Consider the following 6,982-nt stretch of genomic DNA (forward strand, 5'->3'; position numbering starts at 1 on the left):
GCGAATTTGTTAACACTAATTATATGTAAACGCTAAAATTTCAAGTTAATGAGAGTTAAGTGAATTTAAATTTTCAGTTTCTGCATAAAAGAAACGTGAATGAAAAAATGTTTATAATTAAACATTTTATTTATTCGTGGATTGGGAGGAGGGTCAAGAGTGCCCTGTAGCACACGCATCTGCTACCTCAAAACGTATCTGTGCAGACAAACGGTCAGTGAGCGGCGAGGCTTTCCCTGCATCATATACATATATTATAGTTTTATATAAGTCTAGAGATATCACGTAGTGAACCATTTTTTCTTACCCCTTTCTTTGAAACACAAGCCATTTTTTAATTATTCTAAAAATGTTGGAGGATATGTCCCGCCTGTTCCTACTCCACTATCTACTAAATACAGAGACTACAGTTCCTATCGTTATATGTAACGATTTAAGGTAAGAATTAAGCCTATGTAAATTGCACTGCTGAAATCGTGCTTTGTCAGCCACAGAGAGAGTTTTAAGTCATAACTTTGATCTGTTATTGTCAACTAAATTGGTTTTAATTGTTACACAGCAAAGAAAAGGCATAAAGTTGTACAATACGAAATAATATGGTAAAATCAGTACTATCTAAGTTAAGGAGAATAATAATGAAACTTTACAATAATTTTTGCGTATGTTTAGACTTACTCTTCGACGGAACCACAGGTACTTGTACTTACCTCGACAGAACCACAGGTACTTGTACTTACCTGTACCAAATATTCTACGTTGGAACAACAACAGAATAAAAATTTAACCTTTAATATAAGCCTTTTCTTCTGGAACAAAGAAGGGATCAGAGCTACCATCCAATGTGCCACTTTAAATGTCAGGAAAACGACTTTTTTTTTGACAATTAAAGTTGTGTTTAATAATTTTTAAGCAGAATATTGATCCTGCAAAAGATCTGTCGTATTACCGTGGTATGCAAAGAACATTTCTTTTCCATTCGCGCCAATTATCAGAGCGAGATTTATTATAAGCTTATTAATAAGATATCCAACAAACGAGAGTTACAATGTTAACGAAATTGTGATTTAACAAAATCCAAAGCTAAAGCTTTTGAAATACACTGCTGTTCGTATATCATTTACATCATTAGAAAATTTCTACCACCCACAACAATGACGTCGCTAAGTCACAGGTTTGTTTGAAAACTCAACGCGCTGAAGCCTTATTCAACTGGTAACAGAACAGCAGGTTTTACTAAAAGAATGACGTAAATAAAGTTACGAGCTACGTGTGACACAAGGAGATGGCTCTTCAAAAAAAAAAATCGATTTCCTACACTAAATTGCGGACGTTCCGTTGAAGAATATTTGAATAGGTTGAAACATGGGTAAATTACTTTCTCTCGAGCTGAAGCCACCTTTACAGGTTCTGAAAATGAACGGATCATTACTTAGGGATATATACAACGTCAAACTGACGTCAGTATCAGTGCGAACGCTCCAGCAGTTTAGTGCCCTCTTGCAGGAACTCTAATACTTACAGATTCAAATATTCTGGGTAGAATTGTAAATACCAGTGTGAATTATATTAAAATTTTATTATTACTACCCTTACTTACCGTGTGCTTTTGATGTCATTATTTGTCAAATATAATTCCTTTGACAAAAAATGGAAAATAGGGGAAGACAAGAAACGTTGCACATTGTGATATTTTGTTCATATTAAGCTGCCTTGTTTTATGGAAAAAATATATTAAAAAATTAGTAGACTATAATAATGATTTTTATTCATCTTTTAAAATGGTTTCTTTTATGTTATCTATCTGAGCTTTATATCTTCAATAATAGCACAGCGGTTACTGTTAAATGAATGTCTCTTAGCTACTTTTTTTGTACATGCTCCACCAGATCTTCAATAATAGAACAGCGGTTACTGTTAAAAGAATGTCTCTTAGCTACTTTTTTGTACATGCTCCACCAGTTACTGAGAAAGCCAATCTGATATAAACAACCAAAAGATTCTATTTGAACTTTCAATCGTTAACAAAACTTTCTCTAGATGGCGCGTAAGTGCAAATGCTTAAAACAAAAAATATTTTTCCTTTCTACCAGAGATAAACTAGAAACTAGATGATTCTTTTACTCTAACTTGGCTATTTTTGACAATTAGTGTTTTGGTTAGATGTGATTACTGTTTGTTTTAAGGTTTGATTTTAATTATGAAGTATTGATTATTTTTACATAAAATTTGTTTTCATCAAATTATGGATTTATTTCATCGGCTGATATAAGGTAATATGCCCATGTAGTAAGTACTCCATTGTTTACTGTATGCTTACTATATTATAGGAGTATATTAATGACTTCTGTATAACCTAAGATATTACAGTAAGTCGTATTCTCTAGTTCAGATTAGTCTATATAAGGTAATATGTCCATATAGTAAGTACTCCATTGTTTACTGTATGTTTTGCCTTCTAAACATGCATTTTAAAATTAAATAGATCTATGTGTATGAGTGTAATGTATATTATTCAACTATTTTTTGCGATATTTTATTGGTGAATATCTATCTATTCCACATTCACTTTAAAGTATTTTAAAAGTTCTTTAACCAAGCATCTATAGTAAACACATTTTTTACTGGGCAAAGTGGATAAAACTAAATATTTTTAAGTGTTGTTATCTTTAAAGAAAAACTCTTTCCTCCACTGTACTTATCAGTAAAAATCAAAACACTCCCACAGAGGATGTGAAAAGTATTAACTGCTTAACAGAACCACTTTAAACACGATATGAGGGTACATTACATAGACAAAATTAAATTATTTCAAAATATTGCACAGTATTTCGTTTTTTGGGTTATAGATATTGACTTTATAAACTTCTGAAAAATAGCTTGGCTTAATTTGCAATTTTTTTATAGTTTCTTTTATTGACTTCTACCATATAATTTTATGTACACAGGATTACATTGTCTTCAAACATTACTCGTGCTTAAAAAACTAGCAAGCAAATAAGCTATATATATATATATACCTCTATTAGTTTAGGTTATTCAATTTCATATATTAATAAATCCAATTTGTATTTATTAATACGAAAACTTAAACTTAATGCAAAAAAGTTTACTCAGTTAAAAAATAATAAAAAACGTGCTTACATTTCTAATGAAAATAAACAAATTGAAAACAGAAAGAGAAAGAAGAGAGCAAATTTCACCTTCCCTCATATGTAAAACTGACCCTGGAAAACTAAAAAAACACGTTGTAAAGTCATACTGTTCCTGTTGAAGCCTCCGTTTAGAGTTTGTGTGAGTTTATTAACTTGTACTTAGCGTCTCAGTACATACTGTGAACCTTGAAATTACGTAAGGCAAAACGAAGTTGATCGTCATATTGTTAACAATAACCATTTCAACTCCATTCAGCAAGTTGAAACATGCACGTTTGTCATTCATAGTTACGTTACACCAATAGTTGCTTTTGAGTTGTATTTCTTTAACACTTCCAACGTCTGTCGTGTTTTAAATAAATATGCATGTTTCGTAATATAGGAAATCAAGTACATCAAGTTTACTGCGACAAAAGGAACAACGCGCACGAATCGGAGGAAGTCACAGTGCGCGTTAGATGAAGCATAAGGCAGGCTTCAGGATGAAAAGAAAATACAAATAAACGATGCTACTTTCGGATATAGTACGTGGAAAACGTAAGATTTCGGATGAGGGTTTCTGTACACCACCTGTAGGCTAGGTTTAGTTCATATATTACATCTTTTAGAAAAAAAGAAGATAAATTATGCATTGGTAATCTTGGTTTTAGGACATGGCAGTCTTGGAAATACAGTCTTTTTTGTGGATATTATAACACACATCATTCCTAAGTATTGCAAGTACAATAATAAAATTTTAAAATTTTGTTATGACAAAAAAAAGATCCATATATACGTAACCTAGTTAGCTATAGTAATATAGAAAGTTTGTAATGCCACAAAAAATATGGAAACAAGAAAGTCAAAGTACAAAACTTAGTTACTTAAAATTAAATAAAAATTATCCCTACTTTGGCAAATCACTGTAATTATGTTAGTCTGAGCCAATGTAGGGATACAAATTGTTAAATTCTAAGTAACTCAGTTTTCGTAGTTTTGACTTTGTTGTTTCAATACTTTTTTAAAAAAATACTGTTTTAAAACTTTCTATATTACTATAGCTAGCTAGGTTACGTATATATCGATCTCTTCTTGACTTTATAAGATTTAAGAATTTTTTATTGTGCTTGTTTGTTTCCTTTTTATTAGCTAGTAGCGCATCGTCCGTTATATATATATATATATATATGTATGTATACTAGTATCCTTTTCGGTACAAGAAAGGAATCATTGGGACCCCAGACGGGAGAGTTCTGTGAAAGAATTAGAGCGATAAGGTTCGTCATTTTTTCTGTACACTTGTCTGAAAATATTACTTACTTACTTAGAGAACTCCAGTGGCACAGCGGTATGTCTGCGGACTTACAACGCTAGAAACCCGGTTTTGATACGTGTGGTGGGCAGATCACAGATAGCCCATTGAGTAGCTTTGTGCTTAACTCCAAACAACAACAACAACGACTATTTACTTAGATGAAATTTCGTTGAAATAGTGAATTTCGGCTCACTCCATAAACACATATATATAACGATTTAGAAGACTAAACAAGCACAAAATGCTTTAGTTTTGCTCAGCCAATACTGTGAAATAGTCAATGTTGATATTTAGACATTTTAAAAGCTGTTTTAAATGGGCGATTTTTATGGTCGCCATTTTGTTTCATCACGATCCCTACTATTAAGTACTATCGTACTTAATGATGTTTAATCCAGTTCGCGACAAGCTCACTAATGATATTAAAGCATGCAACTATCATAGTGTTTTAGTAACTTAGCCAAGAAAATTCTCGTTTATACAACTACACAAAATGATGGTAATACTGTTTTTTTTTTACGATGTACAAATTTTCTTGTTTACTTCTTGTCTTCTTAGTTTAATTAATTTTATATAAAGGAATCAATGTTTTAAATTTTGTGAAACTGTTTTACATCATCGTAGAAGAAGTGTTTTTCTATGTAAAGGTGATTTATTTTGCAATGATGGTTTACTTATATCATAACCAATGTTTTGTTCTTTTAGTTTTATTAACTAAATTCAGTAACGATTGATTTCAAGATTAGCATGTTTGTTTTCACATAGCCACAGGAAAGACGTGTATAAAACTAGCCCAATAAGAGTTTTACACCAAAAATTTGTACTTTCAGAAAACATATAAAGTTATTTTTATATCTTCTAGTTTGATAATATAGTGTGTTGTGTTAAATTAATGGATATAAAAGAGTTTGGTATTAAAATACGTGTCAGCACTGATAGAAATAATGTTGACGAATGTTTGTATGTGTTAAAATTTCATCATTTGGATGCCCTGTATAATACAAACACTTCTTTCAGAACTAGGTTCAGATTTCTCTGGACAGACCACAGTGAGTCTGAGCATCTTCAGTAGAATTAAAGAAAGGAAGAATTCATTTGACATGTAATCCTTTTAAAATGTGGGGAGTGTTATTTGAAGTTCCAACATGAAACTGTTTTCAAACTATGATTTGGATAGCAGACAAACATGAAAAGTGCTTTACAATGCTGTTTACTTTTGAATTAATTCTAATTCATTAGTTTGCAAATTACTAATTTATGCATGCGTTTTACAACATTGAAATTACTAGAAGCTATGCAGATTAACATCACGTACTTAATCTCGTTCACGCATCATTAACCACTGTGTTAATGTAGCTAGCTGGTCACACTTGCACGTGGCTGACATAAACGTAGTCTGCACGTATCAGGGGCAGTAATTGTTGTTATTGTAGCAAACTATAAACAATAGCAATTTGAACATATCACAACATCAAAAAATTCACCATTAAAAACGGTCTAACATGAGCATGTCCATCCATCCACCTGTTTACTTTTCTTTAATTCAATGTCAAGTAAGAAAACACCACACGTTACATATCATGGCTAATTACAAGATAAAAAAATAAAGGATGTTATAAGTGGAGTTATAGTTTATTTTTCCTGCATAATGATATTCATTCAGTAGCTTTAAACATTCATTTTAATTTGTTTTTTCTCGAAACCATAACTTTCTAAAAACTGTCCATTTAAAAAGTATTTTGAATTATATCTTATAATATAATATTTCGTGGATTATTTTCTTCAATAGTGATATATATAACCGTGAAAACAAAAGATCTCAACATGTGTTTTAGTTTAAATAGGAAACTGCATTACTGAAGCCCCCCCAGTGGCACATCGGTATGTCTGCGGACTTACAACGCTAGAAACCGGGTTTCGATACCCATGGTTGGCAGAGCACAGATAGCCCATTGTGTAGCTTTGTGCTTAATTACAAACAAACAAACATATTTACAGAATATATGCTTATTCAAGATGAAACCTCGGCATGGCCAGGTATTTAGGGCACTCGACTCGCAATCTGAGGGTCGCGGGTTCGAATCCCCGTCCCACCAAACATGCTCGCCCTTTCAGCCGTGGGGGCGTTATAATGTGACGGTCAATCCCACTATTCGTGGCCCAAGAGTTGGCGGTGGATGGTGACTAGTTGCCTTCCCTCTAGTCTTACACTGCTAAAGTAGGGACGGCTAGCGCACATAGCCCTCGTGTAGCTTTGCACGAAATTCAAAAACAAACAACCACAGCAAATATTGTGGACTTAATTGGCAATTGGTTGTAGGAATTCCATCTGCCTTCTGGATACTTTGAAATCAAATAAGGTATGTAGCATTGAGAAAAAATGCATTAATAAACTTATTTACATAAATTTTCCAAGCTCAAATGCATTCCAATTAGCGTGTCATTTTAAATCCTGCATTTATAAACTGTTATGCTGGAGAATCAATATTTTTTTACTGCCCACTAGGGTATTTTTCTTCACGACTTAAACCAGTCT

General features: G+C 32.4%; 1 protein-coding gene across 4 annotated transcripts in view; it reads right to left on the reverse strand.

Moving 5' to 3' along the window:
* Positions 1 to 6,982, reverse strand: part of LOC106466947 (cytoglobin-2-like) — a 96,836-nt gene that overhangs the window by 11,191 nt on the left and 78,663 nt on the right. The window contains exon 1 of one of the 4 annotated variants that reach the window (XM_022395042.1): positions 786 to 1,396. The exons of 1 other annotated variant lie outside the window; for it this stretch is intronic. The gene's annotated coding sequence lies outside the window, so the exon portion shown is untranslated. Of the gene's footprint in view, positions 1 to 707; positions 1,397 to 6,982 lie in introns of those variants that run through there. 2 more of the 4 variants (XM_022395043.1, XM_013927265.2) reach the window with 2 other exon arrangements.

Source organism: Limulus polyphemus, unplaced genomic scaffold (assembly GCF_000517525.1).
Source record: "Limulus polyphemus unplaced genomic scaffold, Limulus_polyphemus-2.1.2 Scaffold2434, whole genome shotgun sequence".
Lineage (NCBI taxonomy): Eukaryota > Metazoa > Arthropoda > Merostomata > Xiphosura > Limulidae > Limulus > Limulus polyphemus.